Genomic DNA, 22,553 nt, shown 5'->3' on the forward strand with positions numbered 1-22,553 from the left:
GGAAGTTTTGAGATTCAGAGTAATCTCTATATATGTGGATTTGGATTGGTATAAACTTTTATTTGTAAAGTCAAATAAAAATTATTTTTTTAAAAAAGGAAGAAGAAGGTAATGAAGACTCCCCCCCCCCCGACCCTTTTACAATTCCGGAATTGCATCCAACCTCTGGCTCTGCTGTCCAGAGCCTCTCTCCATCCCAACCAGATTGCATGCTTGGCTTTTTCCATCCTCTTTCTGTCTGCAGCCGCATCCTTCTCTTTGCAGGCTTCTTTCCTCCCTCAGCTCTGCCCACCTGCACCATCCCTCTCCACCCACTGCTTCCAGCCACCCTGCCTACAAAGGGGTCTGTTCTTGGCCAGTTGAGTGAACTGAGTCAACCCTCTGAGGAGCTTCAGGTCACACAGCAGAAAAGCATTTTCTATCGCCGGTTTCTTCTGTGTGCCAGTTCAATTTTCCCCTCCTTCTTTTTTTTAAAAAAAAGCAGGAGGCAGCTAAATTCTGCACTAGTGCGCGCACACAGAACACCAGTCCTTTCTCCTGTTGATTTCCTTGCCCAATTAGACATGCCATTAAATTGCAAGACCTAAAGGACAGTAAATTCAAAGCGAGGTAAATAAATGCAAAGGCACTGCCACGCTCCTCCGATTGTATTTAAATTGACACTGCCAAGAATAAACACATCTCACCTGCCAAGTTGCTAATAACTTCTCAGGGTGTCAAAATGAAGTTTTTTTCCCCAGCAGCGTATGATCTGGCCTATTTATGCTGTTTCTTCATTTTGCATTCCCGGTTCCTTCCAGGACCCATGCAAATCAATGCGTCTGTTAAAATGTTATTTCTTTCTCTCCCTCCCCCCAAAGAGGGTTTATTTAATTTTTTTAACAGAAGAATCATAAAAGTAAATGAACAATCCCCTTCGTAGAGAACATCGATAGTTGTTCTATAATTATATTGCAACATGCAAGCATTGATAACATTTATTAACTTCCCCCTGAGACCTAGATTTTTTAAAAAGTCATTGCATGGCTCACAGAGCAGAATCTGGCTCCTTGTGTTTGCATCAAATGAAAAGCACCCATGTATCTGTGAAGTAAGGTTACCAGATTTTTTTTCAATGAATCCGGGGACACTTTAATTAATTAATTACTACACATTTGGGATGTTGATGCTGCAGCGAAGGCAGTGGCAGAGGGGCAGCCACCGCCTTAACCTCAACCGCCACATTTCCACTTCCTCCAAGGCTTCTGTCAGGGAACTGCCATCGGAGCCAGAGGCGGAGGGAAGGCTCCAGAGGGATGCCGGAGAGGGTCCCAGCAGGCAGAGACGCAGCCCATCTGCTGGGGAAGGAAATCAGCGTAACACCAGTGGAGAAGGGGGGCAGATGGAGGAATCGGAGAGGAGGCTCCAGGACTCTTCACCGGAGACCAGCGGAGAGAGCACGGGTGCTCCGCTGCCCACACCCTCCCTGCGCAGAAGACTTCTGCGCAGGGAGAGTAGGAGGAGACTTGGCGTCAAAGAACGTCTGCTGGAAGAAGTTCAAGAAATGCCCACTGACGGATTCTGCCAGCGACTGAGACAGCCACGAAGTGAAGGGCTGTCCAGACAGAAAGGGTTCAACCAGGTAACCTGGCCAGGAGTGGCGGCAACTTACGCACGAGCAACCCCTAGAACCATTACAGCTTCTATCTCCTTTCTCCATGAGCCTGGGCAGCCCCTGAGTTGTTGGTTCTTTGGTGGGGGGGGGGGGGAGCATTGCTGCACTGCCTTTCGGAGCAGCCCCATCCCAGCTCCTACTTGCGTGCAAGCAGGAGGGGGCAGGGATCTCTCAGGCAGCACAATGCCTCCCTTCCCATTGGAGCAGCCCCAATCCCATTCCTACTTGCGTGCAAGCAAGAGGGGGTGGGGATCCCTCAGTTGGGAAAGGAAGCTTCCCGTTGCGTAACTGAGAGGTCCCTGCCCCCTCCTGCTTCCACACAAGCTCTGATAGGCAGCATGAAACCTCCCTTCACAGCTTAGTTGCTGGGGTCAGGGAAGGTGGAGGCAGCCCGGAAGCTGAGAGCCTCTGCACCACCATCATATGGGGACTTCTGAGCAGCTCCTGAAGCCAGCCAGAGCCAACTGCTCCGGGCTGCTGAGACTGCCACCGCTGCATTTCCTAGGGACATTAGATGAAATCCGGGGACATTCCGGGGATGGAATTTGTCCGGGGACTTAGTCACAAATCCGGGGACTGTCTCCTGGAAACGGGGACATCTGGTAACCCTACTATAAAGTTCCCTTTGCCAAATCCTAGTCACCCAGCCTCTCAGCATAAAACCCTCCTGCAATTTCCAGTGTGGGACCAGCTCCCTATGAGCCATGACTAGCAAATAGTTGGCCCAGTCTGTATGCAGGACTCTTCTGAAGGATATGTGTAGACAAGATGGCCAAAGCAGTCTCTGGAACCAGCGTCTAGGTTGTAATTTCTGAAATCATTCACCCAAATCATCTGTTTGTAGTTTTCTGAATCAGTGAGTCTAACTCCCTGCATCCCCTCCAACCCTTAGGTGAGATGGTCGTCTTGATCTGCATCTTTAGCAGTCATGATTTGGCACTTATATAGAGATGACATTCAGAGCAGTTTCTCATAGCAGAGCAGATGTAGCACGCAATAGCTATTGTTGTCAAACTGCTTCCCATTCACCACCTGGGGTGGATAACTCCAGGTCTGCTTTTGTTTTCATTTCCATTGTGCCCACAGACAATTTTAGTGATAGCTGCCACTTTCCCATACAGGAGTGGGTGGTGCTGTGATCTAAACCACTGAGCCTCTTGGAGTTGCCGATCAGAAGGTCGGCAGTTCGAATCCCCATGGAGCTGGAGCAGTACCTATTTATCCACTTGCACTTTGACATCCTTTTGAACTGCTAGGTTGGCAGGAGATGGGACCGAAAAACAGGAGCTCACGCCATTGCGGGGATTTGAACCGCCGACCTTCTGATCAGCAAGTCCTAGGCTCTGTGGTTTAACCCACAGCGCCAGCCGCGTCCCTTTACCTTTACCTTTACTTTTACCACTAGGGGTCCTTTACCTTTTTTGCTGGAGCACTGTCAAATTGGGCTGAAATACCAAATATATGATGCTTTCATTGAAGCTTGCTGGACTATTCAGTTTGGCACATACGCGTTTTCGTTTCCCCAATGCTTTAATCCTGTGGTACTTAAATATGCATAGGCATTGGGCGAATGTGGGAATAGCACATACCAGCTTTTTAAAAAATGAAAAGAACAGAATTGACTTATTGCAGAAATCCCCATTGTGTTAAACCACTGCATGCTTCTTGCCCCCGTTTCTCATCATCTCCTTTTGATTTATCCCTGTCTTAGATTTGTTGCCTCTCGGGCAACTATTGCCCTGGGATAAAATAAATAAATGAAATATCAACTCTGCCAGGGCTTTCCCAAAGTGGATCTCAGAAAGGGGTAATGACAGATAGCGACGAACACTTCCCACAGATAAAAGCAAAGAGAAGTAAATATTTTATCAGCCTAGTTGAAGGGATGGCTTAATTTATTTTAGTGGGGTAGTTGGCACTCTTGCTGGGAAAAACTAAAAGGCACCACCCACAAGCCGTTTTCCTAGATTGTAAGAAATCTCTGATTGATTGAATGGTGCATAAGCAATTGATTAATTAGATGAGTAAAGGTAAATGTAAAGGGACCCCTGACCATTAGGTCCAGTCGTGACCGACTCTGGGGTTGCGGCGCTCATCTTGCTTTATTAGCCGAGGGAGCCGGTGTACAGCTTCCGGGTCCTGTGGCCAGCATGACTAAGCCACTTCTGGTGAACCAGAGCAGCGCATGGAAACACCGTTTACCTTTCTGCCAGAGCGGTACCTATTTATCTACTTGCACTTTGACGTGCTTTCGATCTGCTAGGTTGGCAAGAGAATTAGATGAGTACATACACTTTAAATTTGCATTTGAATAAAGCTTTTGTTCTTTAATTGTTCTTAGGTGCTTTTTATAATAATAATAATAATAATAATAATAATAATAATAATAATAATAATAATAATTTTAGATGCTGCAAACACTGGTACCATCTTAGAAGAGACATTCCAAGTTTTGTGACAGAGGAGGAATGCCACTTCTAAGGTGATATCTTTCACTCAGGGTTTTTGGAAGTGCTTGTTATCTAAAACTCTGTATGCCTACTTAAGCCAAATTCTTATGTTTAGCACATGCACTAAAAATCCCTGCTGCCCAACTAATAGAAGGTTCATATTCTCTGTTAGTTGACGAAATATGATTCCTAGCACAATTGAAAGTGTTGGTGCTGTCCTTTAAAGCCCTAAACGGCCTCGGTCCAGTATACCTGAAGGAGCGTCTCCACCTCCAGCCCGGACACTGTGATCCAGTGCAAAGGGCCTTTTGGCGGTTTCTTCACTGCGGGGAGCCAAGTTACAGGGAACCAGGCAGAGGGCCTTCTCGGTAGTGGCACCCACCCTGTGGAACGCCCTCCCACCAGATGTCAAAGAGAAAAATAACTACCAAACTTTTAGAAGACATCTGAAGGTTGCCCTGTTTAGGGAAGCTTTTAATGTTTAATAGGTTACTGTATTTTAGTGTTTTGTTGGAAGCCGCCCAGAGTGGCTGGGGAAACCCAGCCAGATGGGTGGGGTATAAATAATATACTACTACTACTACTACTATTATTATATACATACCCTCCAACATTTCTCCAATGAAAATAGGCCATCCCATTCCATAAGGATAATTTTACTATTTATACCCCACACATCTTACTGGGTTGCCCCAGCCACTCTGAGAAGCTTCCAACATCTATAAAAACACAGTAGAACATTAAACATTTAAAAAACTTTCCTATACAGGATTGCCTTCTGACAGCTTGGGGGGTTGGATAAGGAAAAGTGGGACATCCAAGGATCAAATCAGAAACCGGGACGGCTTCTCTAAATCAGGTACATCCCTGGAAAATAGGGACAGTTGGATGGCCTGTAAATATTGCAGCCTTGAAAACTTGCATCCTGGAATAGCAGCCATTGAACCTGAGGAGCAAGAGATTGTAAACTTGTACTCTGAGAACATAGATGGAAAGGAAAAATGCAATGTTGTGCCTTGGCTTGCCTCATTACATAGCTGGTAGGCAGAATTTGGTTTCCAGGGCCGTAAATTGTGCAGGCCTAAATGGTTGGAAAAGCTTCTCATATATGTGTGTGTGTAAGTTTTTTTTACATACTGTACCATTTCCAACAGTAATTAAACATATTTTGACATCTTATTCAATATTTTGACTTCCATCAGTCCATCTAATCTCTTAGTATACATTTCTTATTTTCCCTGTTACATTTAAAACTCAAAACCCATATCTCTATTCTTCATCTACTTTGTAGCACTTTATATATTTCTCCCTACAAAACTTCTTGTAGTCCTAATGGCGCAATTTGTTGATTACAATTGCTCTTCAAATAGTTCATATACTTCTTCCAATCTTCTGTAAATCTCTGGTCCCGCCGGTTTCGAATCCTTCCTGTCATTTTGTCCAATTCTGCAGAGTCCATTATTTTCGTCTGCCATTCTTCTTCCGTCGGAATTTCTTCTTGCTTCCATTTCTGGGCTATGCAAAAGCTTCTCCTGTTCCGTTTCTCTTAAAGGCACAGGAACAGATCCAGTTAAAAGGAGGAGTGGCACCTCTGTACTACCATGAGAGAGCTGGTTTCGCTGCACCCAAAATCCAGCACATACCCGCAGTAGGATCTGAATGTGCTGGACTTGCTCAGAACAGGTCCATGCAATCCATTGCATTGCTCAGTCCCAGATACTTCTGAGGTATGCAAAACCCTCATAGCTTCTTTTGCAATACTGTCCAAGGGGAGAAATTCCTTTCGCCCAAACTGTCACCTCATATCCTACAGCAGGAGGTCTCAGTGCTTCTTATCGCTCCCGTTGCATGCCCAAACTGCACTGACTTGTCTGAAAATGATCCAGCCCTGCTTATTTTAAAGCCACTTGAAAAATAATTTAACTCATGGACTGACATAGCAAATTACATATGGATGGTAGTGATAATATGTTCTTAGGTAGCAGAGGGGATTGCAGAGGGGAGAAATCGTTTCTGAACGCTCTCCCATGTTAGAAAAATTCCCTGTAAGTTGAAAATGAATGGAATCCAACAGGGAAGGAAGTTCTCCCTGCTGTGCTAATGGTCTCTGTTTAAGTAGGGCTTATCTGGCTTTTAAGAAAGCCATGGTTAATAAAAAGGAAAAGTGGGATTGGAAGCTTCAAATCTTCTCAGCAGAGAATGGAAGCTTGAGGTTGCTGCTACTAGTTCACATTGCCCCAAACCATGGTTTACCAAGGCACTCATTATCATATCTCAGGTTGCTCCCTCATGCAAAAACATTCAAACAACACAACTCACTGCAGGTTTATTTTTTATTATTAAGAGTCAATTTTACACTATACAGTCATACCTTGTGTTGCATTTGCTTCATGATACGTTTTTTCAGGTTGCGTCCTGTGGCGGCCTGGAAGTACCTTAAAAGGTTACTTCCGGGTTTCGCCACTCGTGCATGACGTCACACGCATGCACAGAAGCAGTGAATCGTGACCCGTGCACATGCAGATGTGGGTTGTATTCTGCTCATGTTGTGAACAGGCCTCCAGAACGGATCCTGTTTGCAACCAGAGGTACCACTGTACATTTGAATTCAAACATTAATCATAATCATCAACATTTAGGATTCCCCGAATCCTTAGACTTCCCTCCACACCTCCATGGTTTCCATTATCAAACGTTTTCTACTGCATCATATAATTTCTCAATTTTTCTTAAAATAGTCCATTTTTACCTTAGTGTTACTCAAATTCTGCCAAAGATCCAAACTCAGTGCAGGTTTAAAACTTTGTGGGCTGTGTTTCCTGTGTTTTGGATGGGTTTAAAGCCATTTATAAATGTATTTATAAAAACATTTCTATATTGCTGCTCGGGTAAAAAAAAAAGTGTGAGAGAGTATTCAAATCTTCTACTCATCGTCTGAAGCTGTCAACCTTGGAGCTGTTTCACCTTGTTATTCTGGAGTCAGAGCTAAACTCTCCATTGGACAAGGGTTCTCAATGATGCATCCATCGTCTTCAGAAATGAGGGTAGAATAATTGCCCGGTGAGTGTGCATTTGAGCTTCTGAAGCTCAACATCAAAAAAAGGAAGATCATGGCCACTGGTCCCATCACCTCCTGGCAAATCGAAGGGAAAGAAATGGAGGCAGTGAGAGATTTTACTTTCTTGGGCTCCATGATCACTGCAGATGGTGACAGCAGTCACAAAATTAAAAGACGCCTGCTTCTTGGGAGAAAAGCAATGACAAACCTAGACAGCATCTTAAAAAGCAGAGACATCACATTGCCAACAAAGGTCCGTATAGTTAAAGCCATGGTTTTCCCAGTAGTGATGTATGGAAGTGAGAGCTGGCAATAAAGAAGGCTGATCGCCGAAGAATTGATGCTTTTGAATTATGGTGCTGGAGGAGATTCTTGAGAGTCCTATGGACTGCAAGAAGATCAAACCTCTCCATTCTGAAGGAAATCAGCCCTGAGTGCTCACTGGAAGGACAGATCCTAAAGCTGAGGCTCCAAGACTTTGGCCACCTCATGAGAAGAGAAGTCTCCCTGGAAAAGACCCTGATGTTGGGAAAGATGGAGGGCACAAGGAGAAGGGGACGACAGAGGACGAGATGGTTGGACAGTGTTCTCGAAGCTACAAACATGAGTCTGACCAAACTGCGAGAGGCAGTGGAAGACAGGAGTGCCTGGCGTGCTCTGGTCCATGGGGTCACGAAGAGTCAGACACGACTAAACAACTAAACAAAAACAGAGTGTGCAGTTGCAGCAATGCGGGTTTGTGTGTGGATCTTTAAAAACAGCAGCAGACTGACTTTGAGAAACTATGAAGCATAATTTGTAAAAGCGAGGCAAGGATTGCAGCTCAGATAAGAACCCTGCCTTAGCATAACCCGGGTTTGGCAACAGTTGATGATTCATTCTTTCAATCCCCTAATATTTATCTCTCAGCAACCAGGCATGAGTCAGAACAGGACACTGCCTTTCCGAGGACAGCTGGGAATGTTTATTTCTGCCTAGTCCAGTACACTGTTTCCAACAGAGGCCAGCCTATGGGAAACCCCCAAGTAGGGACTGAAGGCCACAGCTCACCCTTGTCTGCATCTGAAACTCAGAGGTTTTCTGCCTCTGAAAATGAAGGCTCAATTTAAATATCACCGCTTACCTCTCCTTTAATTTACCTCATCCCTTTCAATAGTCTAAGCTTGTGACCGTCTCCACAATTTGTGGTGATGTGTTCCATAAGTTCATCAAGTGTTTAGTGAATGTGTACGTATTTTCTTTGGTCCCTCTGTCCTAACCTACTGCCAACTGATTTTATTGGGTTACTGAGAATATTGGAGAGATGGGGAAGAATGTCACTGTTTCTACAATCTGTACACTCCCTCTCCCAAAATTGCAAAGTCCCAGATGTTTCACCTACCACTACGCCAGTGTGGTGTAGTGGTTAAGAGCGGTAGTCTCGTTATCTGGTGAACCGGGTTCACTTCCCCGCTCCTCCACATGCAGCTGCTGGGTGACCTTGGACTACTCACACTTCTCTGAAGTCTCTCAGCCCCACTCACCTCACAGAGTGTTTGTTGTGGGGGAGGAAGGGAAAGGAGAATGTTAGCCGCTTTGAGACTCCTTAAAGGGAGTGAAAGGCGGGATATCAAATCCAAACTCTTCCTCTTCTTCTTCTTTTCCTCATCCCCTTCATAACTTTGTGAAGACACATAAAAAGCAAAGGTAGCTGTGTTGGTCCATAAGCAGGTGGGAAATCCTCCAAAATCCACAGCTGGACAATAATTTTACTGGCGCCAACCAAAATGTCACAAAATAGTTGCAAGCTTTTGAATTTTGCAGAAATACTCATCAAGCAAGATGTTACATGAAGCAGGAGATGGGGATAAAGATGCTTTTTAATTTTTTCCTCCTTTCTCTTTGCTCTCCTCTCTTTTCTGCTTCATGTAATGTTTTGTCTGATGGGGAACTCAAAAGCTTGCCACCGTTTTGCTACATTTTGGGTGGTTCTTATAAAGCTTTTGCCCAACTGTGGAGTTTTCTACTGACTGTATCCTCTTTCGAGACGAGTAACTAAACATTAGCACCACATTTGCCAATGTGGTGACCATGGGTGTTGGGGCACTCTTGAGATCTTCCGTTGACACCCATGAAGCCTCTGAGCCCCTCCACTCACTGCCCTCTTGGTCACAATGCAGTGAACGTGGTTACCTTTTTCTCCCTTGAAAAGTAAGTAGAGCGGAAGGAAGTTGGAAAAGTGACCCTCTTTCCCACTTCCTCTTTCAGTTCTATGTTCTTTCCAAGGCTCAGATAAATTCTGCTGGATCTAACTTTTACTTAGATCCCTCAGAAAAGGAAAGTGTGTGTGTGTGTGTGTGTAGGGCCGGATTTAGGTTTGATGAAGCCCTGAGCTACTGAAGGTAATGGGGCCCTTTATATGTCCACCTGTCCTTTGTCAACAACAAATTGTCACTATTTTTTGTGTTGAATATATGCTCTATGGTAATTTATGGACCTAATAAGTCCAAACACAACACAAAACACTGTTGCTGTATGTAGGGTTTATTTTATTTGTTTTTTATCTTATATTTTGGAAATTTACATCCAGGTGTGTTTTTCCCCTTTACATTTTTGGGGCCTCCCAAGAGAGTGGGGCCATTAGCTATAGCTTGTTCAGCCTATACATAAATCCAGCAGTGTGTGTGTGTGTGTTTGTGTGTGTGCGCTTTCTCTCTTTCTATCTTTTTGTGAAAGTGGGAGAGAAATGATCCAAGGGGAAAAACCCAAATGGGAATAAAATGTTGGCAAACCCTGCAATCTTTCAAGATCCCCCCCCTTTGATATTGCACTGTTTGTTTCCTTTAACTGAAAACTCATAGCATGCTGTTTACATGCATGCAATTCTTTTTTCTGGGGGGATGCAAGGGTACGCATACCCCTAAACATTTTGTGAATCTAAGTTTGGCCTCATTGAGGGGCAATATTTCAATATGAGTAAGAAAATGAGAGTACCCCTAAACATTATTTTTTTTAGAAAAAAAGCACTAGAGGTCAGTATTTGGTTTGCTGCTCTAGCAAAGCTTTGGAAGCTTGTGGATTTGGTAGAAATTCTCAGGAACTGTGAGATTAACAGCCCTGTGTACCCAGGACACTATTCTTACAAGTTTCCCCAAGACACTAAAATGGGAGTCATTGTCTGAAACCCCTCTATAAGAAACAGCATCTGGCTCTTCATCCTTTATCCCACCTCCCCCTTTTACATTCTCACTGCTTAATTTCACATCCTATTGCTAGCAATCCCTTGCCTTCCATTTATGGCTGCAATGTACATCTGTTTTATGAACCAGTTTTGCATAAGAAAAGGGAGCCTGGGCAGTTAAACCTCCAGGACTTGGGGGTATTGCTTTTTAGGGTTTTCAAATGCAAATAGACCCTGTTGGGTAAAATTCCTCGAGAATTTTGCTCATTGTAAAACTATAATCCCCCCCCCCACTGCCCCAGGATGCTTTTCATGCCTTTTTTTAATTGAAGGTGGTGGCACAACTCTAGAGCAAGTGGCTGGAGAGAGGCCATAGCTCAGCAGTCCAGCGCATACTTGGCATTCAGAAAGTTAAATCAATGGCATCTCCAGTCAAAGGACCTCAGATAATAAGGCTGGGAGCGACCCCAAACCAGTGACTCAATCTGGAAACAGGGCTGAATGGGCCATTGCTTTCATGTACTATGCGGTAGCTTCATTATATATCAGACATTCTGAGTTCCTTAAGCCTAATTTGTTCCTAATTTTGTGCACACCATTTAAGAGAAAAAAATACATTAGGAAGTATGGCAAAGAGTCTTGTGACACCTAACTAATTTATGGTGATACGGCTTCTCCTTTGGCAATCACTCGTAGCTGAGTAAGATTGTCTTCCATAAACACGGTTTTAACAGTAAGTGACTGTGGAGGCCAATTCTGGATCCACACGTTCTTCCACAGTGGGGACATAGGTTTCGAGGTGGGACTTGATCACGGCAAGGGTTTGCCAAGCATGCCTTCCTCTTAGCGCATTTCTCCCTTTCATCCTGAGTTTGAGCGTCTTCAAAGCCCATGACACATTTGGTAAAGGCTGTTCTCCAACTGGAGCGCTCACAGGCCAGGGTCTCCCAGTTGTCGGTGTTTATACGACATTTTATTAGATTTGCCTTGGGAGAGTATTTGAACCTCTTTTGTTGACCACCAGCATTACGCTTACCGTTTTTAAGTTTGGAGTTGAGTAGTTGCTTTGGAAGATGACAATCAGGCACCCACACAACATGACCAGTCCAATGAAGTTGATGTTGAAGAAGAATCATTGCTTTGGCACTGGTGATACGTATCAAGGATGAGGAACCTTTGACCTTCCAGATGTTCCAAAACTACAACTTCCATCATCCCTTTGGCCATGCTTGCTGAGGCTGATGGGAGATGCAGCAACATCTGAAGAGCCAAAGGCCCCCCAAACCCTGGTATACATGGTATTTCATGGACTAGAGCAGGAATGAGAACCTGTGCCCCTCCAAACCTTACTTGGTTTCAGCACCCATCATCTCTGATCATAGCTACTCTGGTTGGAACTGATGGAATCCAATATCTGGGAGGGGGTACAGGTCCCCTGTTCCTGGACTGATGAACTGGACCTTAGTCCACAGATTCTCATGCCACAATACATTTGTTAGTATTTAAGGTGCCACAAGACACTTGTTGCTTTTGCTGCAACACAGACACTGAGAAGGGACATTTCACTTGTATGTGTCAGGTGTGCATGCAGGAGCCAGGCCCTGTGACCAATAGGACTTTGCAGGACTGGGGCCTTCCTAAGTTTGTTCTGAAGAGGCAAGGTGCGGCCCCACAGGTGAGGCCGATTAGTAACTCACAGCACTTGGTGGCAAGAGCTGGGACGGGGTATAAGGTCAGCATGTCCCTTCGGCTCTTTGCCACAGCAACGCGTTCCCTGCCTTGCTGCGTTTGGCTTCTTGCTTCCTTGCTTCTTGATCCTTGGACCCCTGACTTCATGACTCCTTGCTTCCTGACCCTCAGACCCTTGGCTTCTTGACTCCAGGCTCTCTGACCCTCGGACCCTTGGCTTCTTGACTCCTGGCTTCTGGACCCCCGTTCCTGCTCCCACCCCGCCATCTTGCCCCCAGTCCTGACATCCCCAGCCGGGACTTTGATCTCCCGTGAACCAGACCGTGACAGTATGGAATAAAAAGGTCTTAGAATCTTGTTACTCGGCATGACTCCAGAGGAGTGAATTCAGCCTTGTGGACCTTAAAACAGCCTTAAGGGACGCGGGTGGCGCTGTGGTCTAAACCACTGAGCCTCTTGGGCTTGCCGATCGAAAGGTCAGCAGTTCGAATCCATGTGACGGAGTGAGCTCCCATTGCTCTGTCCCAGCTTCTGCCAACCTAGCAGTTTGAAAGCACGCCCGTGGAAGTACATAAATAGGTACCGCTGTAGCGGGAAGGTAAAGAATGTTTCTGTGCACTCTGGTTTCCATCACAGTGTCCCGCTGCACCAGAAGCGGTTAAGTCATGCTGGCCACATGAGCGCCGCAACCCTTAAGTTGCCTTTGACTGGACTTAACCATCCAGGGGTCCTCTACAGGCCAGATTTATGCCACAAGGTGCCATAGGAAGGCACTGGACATAGTAAAAGATCCATCACATCCTGGTCACTGTCTCTTCGAGCTCCTGCCGTCGGGACGGAGATACAGGACGATGAAGACAAGAATGAGCCGTCTTAAGAACAGCTTCTTCTCCAGAGCGATCTCGGCCCTGAATGGGAAGCCTCGACTTTGAAAGTCATCTAATCTTCCTTGCTGTATTATACTGTATTGTTTTAATTAGTGTTTTTATAGTTGTTTTGATTTTGTGTGGAGTGCCCTACCTGGGTGGATGGAGCAGCCAAGTAATTTCGTTGTCCCCGAGAGGGGGCAATGACAATAAAGACATTATTATTATTATTATTATTATTATTATTATTATTATTATTATTATTACCTTTACCTTTATGCTTAAGCATTTGCCTGGGAGCCATCAGTGACAAGGAATTCACATGGAAGTCCATGCAGACAAGTGAGCAGGCTGGCTTACGAGAGATGGGGCACCCGGCCCCTCCTCTGCACCATCATAGAAACCAGGTGGGCTGCCAGAGAAGGGAAAACCACCCCCTCCCAACCAATAGAGAAATGCAACAGGCCCATTGCAGGAGAGAACTCATGAGGACTCAGCTGATGGAAACTATTTTCCATAGCTCAGTCCAGGAATATGCATGGTTTGGATGCCATGGTTTTAACTGTGAGTCGCAGGGACTAAGACAAAGAAAACAGTCACATTGAACATGCGGAGAGAGGGGAAGGTCCGTGGTTCAGTTTTACAGCATCTGTTTGGTACGGAAAAGGTCCCAGCTGTAATCCTGGCATCTCTAGGTAGGACTAGGAATGTCTCCTGCCAGAAATCCTGCTGCCAGTCACATATAGACAATTTCTTGTGTTCTTTCCCTTCTGCTTCCTGCTCCAGCATTTGATAAGGTGCAAAAAGCATCGTTTCCATATAGATGAGAATTTCCTTTTTTCAAAATTAAGCACCAAGTAGTTTGCATTTATTTCTCTGCCGATTCAGGAATTATTCCGAGAAATGGTTTACTTTTGGGATCACATTTTGAAGGTTACTTTCTCAGCCCAAAGGAGGAGAAGGATTAATCCTTTTTCTTTCCTCTGAAAGCCTGTCTTGTTAAAGAGCACAATTATAAAGCGGCAAAATCAAAAAGGACAATTATGTGGCTAATCCGGCAGCCATGTAATCGCATTATATACGGTCATGTATGGTGGTGGCAGACAGATGCACCCACTCACAGAGCTTCGAGCAAATCCCAGCCTTGTCTCATTTGACTTTGTGAATTCAGAGTTTCCTAAGTCTGAAGAGTTCCTTTTTCACTGGTCTATTTAAGTCTTTCATCATGCATTCAGACCTTAGGCGATAGGGGATCTGACCAAATTGTGAAAACAGATGTAATTTTTAAGAGAAGGAGACACAGTCCAGTACAAACATGCCTTTTTCAGTTTCCTGTTGAGAGCTTTTTTTAAAAAAAAAATTAAAAGCCTGCAATTTTACAGTGTGGTTAGCTGGACTGTGCAGGGTGTGTGAATTGGCTAGCACCCGTGTCATCACCAACTTGCCTTACAGGGTCATTGTCAGGGCAGTGGAACTGTTCTTTTAAATGTTCTTGATTTGTGGGAAGGGTAAGGATGGCAGAAAATGAGCAGCCAGTAGAATTGGTTGAAGAATTCAGTTTCCTGAGAACCACAGTTTTTTGGTGTGTGTGTGTTTTTTTAAGTGTCTAACCCTTATGGACGCAGGTGGCGCTGTGGGTAAAGCCTCAGCGCCTAGGGCTTGCCGATCGAAAGGTCGGCGGTTCAAATCCCCGCGGCGGGGTGCGCTCCCTTTGCTCGGTCCCAGCGCCTGCCAACCTAGCAGTTCGAAAGCACCCCCGGGTGCAAGTAGATAAATAGGGACCGCTTACTGGCGGGAAGGTAAACGGTGTTTCCGTGTGTTGCGCTGGCTCTCCAGATGCAGCTTTGTCATGCTGGCCACGTGACCCAGAAGTGTCTCCGGAGAGCTCTGGCCCCCGGCCTCTTAAGTGAGATGGGCGCACAACCCTAGAGTCTGTCAAGACTGGCCCGTACGGGCAGGGGTACCTTTACCTTTTTTAAACCCTTATGGATAGAAAGATATGCAGAGCAGTGTTCGGACAAAGTCTGGTAAAATCTCAGAAGCCAAAGAAGGTGGTGGATAAAATTGACACTAGTCCAAGTCTTAGCATCAGAATATTTGGCAACACATGTTCTCATTGTGGTGTCTAGCATATATACTTCTCAGTAGGTTACACTGAACACTTGTGGAGTTTTGGAAAAGTGTTTGGTCTTCATAGACAGACTGAGCCAAACTATTCCCCAGGAAAGTATATTATCAGTTGCCCTTTGGGAAGAATTATCAGTTTGTTCCTTTGTTTTTGTTTTTTTAATGCGGAAGATTCCTCATTTACCATTCCATGCTTGCATCATGACTGCTGGTTGGTTCTGTTTGTCTGGCCTACCTTTCCACCTCAGTATATTTCTTTGGTAGTTCCCCTCGGCTCCATCATGCATAAGGCTATAGAGAGAGAGGAATCTGCTTCCAGGACTTGGAGGTGCACAAAGGTGGCCTTTGATTGATGAGAGGCAGGTAGGATGTTTCATTATGGAGAGTAGCTGTTGGATAATTTCATTAACCTGATGTGCACTTTTCATATTTCATCTTAATGTAGCCCTTAATCTTAATGGGAATTTGGCATTGCTAGAGTCTGCCTTGCAAGGTACCTATCCCTTGCTTTCACAGAACCTTAGTTAGCATTTTAATAGCGTGGGATAAAGCTCTTCTGTGGGGTTTTTTAAAATGCCTGGTAAGCATGGATCTCTCTCTCTCTCTCTCTCTCTCTCTCTCTCTCTCTCTCTCTCTCTCTCCTTCTCCTTCTCCTTCTCCTTCTCCTTCTCCTTCTCTGTCTGTCTCTCTGTGTCTGTGATTTCCCATGGACATGTTTCACTTGATTTCAGTTGTAGAATTTTCACCTGTTGGAAGTTCGGTTTTCGATCGTTCAGGAGCTGAAATGTTCGACGCCCAAGGCGTTTGGGAGCCAAGGTACGACTGTACTAGAGTAGATATGGGGACAGAGTTGGCATCTAGGTCTACCAGAGGGCCTAATCCCATACCCTCCAACATTCATCTGATGAAAACTTGTTGTTGTTTAGTCGTTTAGTCGTGTCCGACTCTTCGTGACCCCATGGACCAGAGCACGCCAGGCACTTCTGTCTTCCACTGTCTCCCGCAGTTTGGTCAGTAGCTTTGAGGACACTGTCCAACCATCTCGTCCTCTGTCGTCCCCTTCTCCTTGTGCCCTCCATCTTTCCCAACATCAGGCTCTTTTCCATGGAGTCTTCTCTTCTCATGAGGTGGCCAAAGTATTGGAGCCTCAGCTTCAGGATCTGTCCTTCCAGTGAGCACTCAGGGCTGATTTCTTTAAGAATGAAATGAAATGAAAAGAAAAAATTATGAAAATAGCCCCCCCCCAAAAAAAGTTTATGGGTATTGCAATTCAAATGGGATTCAAATGCAGGGTGGGACCTACCTGCCCCCCAATATTTTATTCAAGTTGACACCCCTGCAGCCAGCCAAATGTATAGGTTGTTGCACAGGAGGAAATTCCACCACCTTGGAGCTGTGAAACCCCTAAAGAAGCATGCCTGGGGAAGCAGTGCAGGTTTTAGAAGCAGAAACTCTGGTGCATCTATGCTCATCCCAAGGGAAGTTGTCCATGCCCCATGAGAGGGAGGCAATCCTTCCTAGTTTAGGGCTTCTCTGTTCCCTGCCTTCGAGTGGAGTGACAAAAGAACATGCCTCCTGGAAACAATCTGGCGGTCCCAATTCTTCCAGTCTACAAATCTCAACATGTTCAGGGTGGCATGACATAACTGTTCTGAAAGCAATTTCTTCTTCTTCTTCTTCTTTTGACAAGACTGACAAAGACATCCAAAATCTGGGCCAGACTTTCCCTCAGGATGTTTCGGGAGAGCCAGAAGCCTTCTCTATCAGCTGCACTCCTGCCTGGGACCATAGATGTCTTCTCTCCTTTCATCTGAGGAGGGATTAAAGGCTGGCAAATGGAGGCGTCCGCTGAGATTAGCCCTGTCAGGTGAAGTTATACTCTTATCTCTTCAGCGCTGCTAGCAATTACTTCCAGAACATTTCAACTCATTTTACCTCAGCTGATGAAGGCTGGAGGTATGAGCTGAAATGTCCTGGAAGTAATTCTTAACAGTAATATAATTCTACTTGACATATTTATCCAACCATCCTTCTGCTAAAGACTATATACACTTTACTATATACACTTTATATCTATTGGTGAAATTGCACCTATCGTTTCCTTCTCTTACGGCAAGTGAGAGGACCTTGCAGTTCCATGCCTGCCAGTAACTGGTGTTATGAAGTCGAATGGAGGTTCTGGAGTAATTCTACTCTGGTGCTTGTTCCCTGAGGGCCAAAGTAGACATGGGTGAGGCAGCCATATTGGTTCTTGACCACTGGCTTTTGGTCCTTTGCCTTACATCCCTATCTCTTCAGACAATTTTCTCTCAGCCTGGTTCTCATCTGATATCAGAACTCACCTGGGGGAAAAGGGAGGGTAATTGAATGTGGTATGTAAGGATGGGGAGGGTTAAGTTCACCTCACCCATATATATCATTTCCACCTGTTCAAGTAACCAAAAGTAGGAAATATTTTTTCAGTCTGAGGGCCTTATTCCCTCTTGTGTAACCTTCTAGGAGGGCTGTTACATGCCAGTGGTGGATATTGTGATTTTATCCTGTGAACTGCCCTGAGACCTGTGGGTACCGACATCTCAAAGGAGCAAAAAAGACTCTTTAGGTATGCGACAACAGCAGCACGGATGTTACTAGCCCAGAGATGGAAAGAAGAAAGAGTCCCTAGACCACGCCGAAATGGCAAAACTGACCGGAAAACTCAGAAACCAAGAAGACAAAAGCTTTAAGAAAGATTTTTTATTTATTTAGGAGACCACTGTAAGCAAATGAAAACATTAGCAGGATTTTAACTTCACTTGTAATGTAACAAATACTATGGACAATATGGATAGATACAAAATATAGTCTATGAAATAATATGCAGTTGGAAATATTGACAATAGGACCTGTGGAGGGGATGGGGGGGAAGTCTCGAGATTCAGAGAAATCTCTTTTTATGGATATGTACTTGGTATTGCCTAGGGCTTGCTAAACAGAAGGTTGGCAGTTCGAATCCCCGCAATGGGGTGAGCTCCTGTTGTTCAGTCCCAGCTCCTGCCAACCTAGCAGTTTGAAAGCATGTCAAAGTGCAAGTAGATAAATAGGTACCACTCCGGCAGGAAGGCAAACGGCGTTTCTGTGCGCTGCTCTGGTTCACCAGAAGTGGCTTAGTCATGCTGGCCACATGACCCGGAAGCTGTACGCTGGCTCCTTCGGCCAGTAAAGCAAGATGAGCTCCACAGTCATCCGCGACTGGACCTGACGGTCAGGGGTCCCTTTACCTTTAGTAATTGCAATAAATTTACATTTGTAAAATCAAATAAAAATGATTTTTTTTAAAAAAAGAAGAAGAAGGGTAACAAATAACCATTTCAGCTGAGGGAGAGACAGAGACCTGTGGGTATAGGGCTATCTATCTATCTATCTATCTATCTATCTATCTATCTATCTATCTATTATAACATGCCCTGTTAGGGAAAACTTACATGTACAGACTGGGTACATGCATGCCAGCTTGGGTAATATGAAAATTTTCCCCAACAAAGCAAATGTGGTCTCTGACATGGCATCTTGGTCTTTCTGGCTACTCCTGAATGGCCAGTCATTTTCCATTCTCAATGAGCCTTTTTCTGTTGCTTTGTTTTCTGTTCCTCTGCTTCCACCTTGATTTGTTTTATTCTTTTATTTCCTTCTAGGTGTGCTTTGACAAATCTAATAATTCTGTCCCTCAAAATAAGCCCCCCCGATTGCCTTCAAAGTAAGATTTATAGTTCTGCAAAAGACATCAGCGGCAAACATAAATTTACTGGATGTATTGCTTACAGCCAAATAATACTTTTGTGCAGTTTGATTTTCTTTTGAGTCCTTAAGGTATAGTCATTCAGGGTTTTTCTGAACAATGCTATAAAGGGCTTGTGGTCTGTTTCAACCTGAAAAGTCTGGCCTTAGATATATGTTGATGAAAGCATTCACAAGTAAACAAGATTCCCATCTACTCTTTCTCAATATGTGTATCTTGTTTCTGTGTCAGTAATTGATTTAGATGAATACCCCACTGGCAGAAGGCATCATGTTTCTGTAGACATACTGTTCCCGGCCTAGACGGTGACACATCAGTTGAAGTTTTGATGGGCCTATCTGGAGCAGAAAACTAATACCAGCTCTTGTACATTGTTGTTTGACAGTAATTCATGATTTCTCCCCTTGCTCATCCTGGCATCGTTCATTTTTATATTCCAAAGCTTTCCTTAGAGATGTTGCGTTTGTGGATAAGTTAATTTCCCCAGGTAATTTAGCATTCCCAGAAAGCTCTGAACATCTTTCTTTGATTAGAGTTGTGGCGACATTTCACTCATCTGAACTCTCCTCTGTCTGCTTAATTCCATCACCAAATGGAAGGGTGTAAGCCCTTCTTCACCTGGAGATTGTGCCTCCCCCAAATAATTCGGAAAGCTCCCACACTTTCATCTGAGCTCTGTTTTTCTCTGCTCAGTTTTAGATTTGCAGCTTCTGTTGCTTCTCCTGACAAGTCCCAGTCTGTGATCGTGTGTCAGGGACCGTGCTGAGGAGGACTGCACTGAGGAAGAAAGGTGGGAGCCACCCCTCCCCCTGCTCCTGCTCCTGAATCTTCCCAGGAGCAGGAGGATGGTATAGATTTGGAACAGTGGTTTGCAGAGGGGCATAGTTCAGAAGGCAGAAGCTGGGAAATACTGAATGGGGAACAGCTAGGAGAAGAAACACTGGGAGAGAGAGGGTTAACAGATTCACAGTCTCTGGACAGCATTCACCCCACCCTTCCCCAAAGAGAGCTCAGAAAGTGTCAGAACAGAAAGAACAGAGGATACAAGCTCAGTTTACAAGACGTAGGAGTGACTTAGATTAATAGGGACGGAGAGGGGGAGTGACCATTAATTGGGAGCACCACCATTTCTAGGAGATTGGTTCTTTGTTCTCTCACTGTGATTATTAAAGATTGGTAAGACGTTCCTTTCTTTGATATTCTTATCTACTGCCACGAGGGGAGAAAGCCGATTCCCCGAAGCTTGACAGCATCCCAGCAGACCCCATTGCTGATAATGGTTCCTGGCCACCATCCCCCCACCTTAAAATAACTTGTCTTTGTCTGACAGCCTGATTTTAGCAGCCATTTTAATTTCCCACAATGCTCCTGACATCATTTGGGGCACTGCTCTGAGTGCTGCTGCCTACCGTCCCCATCACCAGGTGAGCCTTCCAGGGGCCACCAATGGACCACTAAACTCCAGCCTCTTCATACCTGGAGCTGGTCCTGCACTTCGCCAAAGCACCATCTTTCTCAGCCACCCAATTGCACCCTCTCTCTGCCAATTCTGACGCTTACGGTTGCATCCTCACACCCTGCCCATTGAGGTCTGTTGTACAGTTGCTGTCTCCATCACCTTTGCTGCTTCCTCTGTCACAAACACCTGGCCCAACACTCATGGCTTTGTGACATCAACAGTAATGTGGCCAATACCCACCCTCTGCTCAGAAAACGCTGCATATCCAGCAACCAGCGCACTTAAGGCATGGGACAAAAAGAGATTAGGGTGTAGATTGGTGTAGTGATAACTGATGTCACAAAGACATTGCTTTTACCCTAACTCTCGCATGGACAGCTTCACAGTCTCTGGACAGCATTCACTCCCACCTTCCCCAAAGACACGGAGTGCTTAGAAAGAGCTGCTTTTACAAAAAGGTTTAAGAACCTAAATGGCACAAATTCAAAGAAAGGAATACAAGATAAGCTGTTTTAGATTTTAAACAAACTTAAGCTGAAACGCTCCCATGGTCTAGATGTTGCTGCTGATGTTAAAGACTCTTAATCTTTTTGTAAAAGCAGCACTAGAATTTTCACAGTTGAGTCTTCAACCCTTTATTCCTGTGCTTTACTTTCTTCAAGCTGGGCTTTGTTTAAAACTTGCCATTTAGGTTTTCAAACCTTTTTTGTAAATTCGGTATTAGAAACTGTACTTTTGAGTCCTCAATCCTTTATTACTGCACTTTGCTTTACCTAGGTCGAGCTAGGAATATAATACTTCAGAATTTTTGGGTGTTCCACCCCCCCCTTTTTTTTGATTTTTGGTCATTTAAAGTTTATGATTTTTCTATTTCCTTCTGAAGAAACTGAATAGTTCAGTGAAATGAGGTTTGTAGCCAGCATCTAGTTAAGGCTTTGTTCTATTTTAGGTTTTTCTAAAAAAAAATTCTTAAGCTTTTTGATTTTTGTTATTTAGTTTATTTCCACAAGATAATAATAATAATAATAATAATAATAATAATAATAATAATAATAATAATAATAATAATTTATTTATATCCCGCCCCTCCCCGGCCGAAGCCGGGGTCAGGGCGGCTAACAACACTAAAACAGTGCAACATTACAAAAACATTATAAAAATTAATTAAAATCAAAATTGATGGCAACCATAAACTAAAGTTTTGTAAAGATTGCCAAGGAGGGAGTCAGGCTGCGCCCTGACCAAAGGCCTGGTGGAACAGCTCTGTCTTGCAGACCCTGCGGAAAGATGTCAAGCCCTGCAGGGCCCTTGTCTCTTGTGACAGAGCATTCCACCAGGTTGGAGCCGTAGCCGAAAAAGCCCTGGCTCTAGCCTAACCTCTCTGTGGCCTGGGACCTTCAAGATGTTTTTATTTGAAGACCGTAAGTTCCTCTGTGGGGCATACCAGGAGAGGCGGTCCCGTAGGTACGAGGGTCCTAGGCCGTATAGGGCTTTAAAGGTTAAAACCAGCACCTTAAACCTGATCCTGTACTCCACCAGGAGCCAGTGCAGCTGGAGAATGTGATCTCGCAGTGAAGACCCCGTAAGGAGTCTCGCTGCGGCATTCTGCACTCGCTGGAGTTTCTGGGTCAGTCTCAAGGGCAGCCCCACGTAGAGCGAGTTACAATAATCCAGTCTGGAGGTGGCCGTCGCGTGGATCACAGTGGCTAGGTCAGGGTGAGAGAGATAATATTTCATGTCGATTATTTCTCGTTTCAGGGATATTCATGGTATTTCATTTGTTTTGTGATGGTAAGAGGAGGCTAGTACGAATGTCTCTATAACAAAGACACTGGAGAAGCACATGCTCTGTTGTTTCTGTTTGTCCAGAGTCACAGGGGCATTGCCTCTCCACATAAGCAATCTTCCTACATCAACCTTCAAGGACAGCCGGGACTTCAGGTTTAGCTAGATATGCCATAGGAGAGGCAGAGTACCTGGAGGAATCATTGGCAATAAATATTGGGGTCCTGGCTAGATCCAATGGGTGCTCAATGTTTGCAGTTTCCTACCCAAATTTCATATCCTCCCCTTTCTATCCCCCCAGCACAAGGCTCTGCAAGAAAAGTCTCTTCATCCTAACAATGATCACAATGATATTCTTAGCCCTATGAACAAGCCGTGCCAACAAAGGTCCGTATAGTTAAAGCTATGGTTTTCCCAGTAGTAATGTATGGAAGTGAGAGCTGAACCATAAAGAAGGCTGATCGCCGAAGAATTGATGCTTTTGAATTATGGTGCTGGAGGAGACTCTTGAGAGTCCTGTGGACTGC

General features: G+C 44.8%; 1 long non-coding RNA gene across 8 annotated transcripts in view; it reads right to left on the minus strand.

Annotated features, from left to right (window-relative positions):
• The window catches only part of LOC309360361, a 35,787-nt gene extending 15,338 nt beyond the window's left edge, over window positions 1-20,449 (minus strand). For 2 of the 8 annotated variants that reach the window (XR_014164042.1, XR_014164044.1), the window contains exons 1-2: window positions 20,259-20,449; window positions 17,096-17,346 (exon numbers count right to left, since the gene is read on the minus strand). This is a non-coding gene — a long non-coding RNA (uncharacterized lncRNA). Of the gene's footprint in view, window positions 1-7,060; window positions 7,238-15,150; window positions 15,832-17,095; window positions 17,347-20,258 lie in introns of those variants that run through there. The other 6 variants (XR_014164046.1, XR_014164047.1, XR_014164048.1 and 3 more) reach the window with 6 other exon arrangements.
• Window positions 20,450-22,553: the final 2,104 nt, after the last annotated feature.

The sequence above is a fragment of the Podarcis melisellensis genome, assembly GCF_964234715.1.
Source record: "Podarcis melisellensis genome assembly, chromosome: 17".
In the NCBI taxonomy this organism is placed as follows: Eukaryota; Metazoa; Chordata; class Lepidosauria; order Squamata; family Lacertidae; genus Podarcis; species Podarcis melisellensis.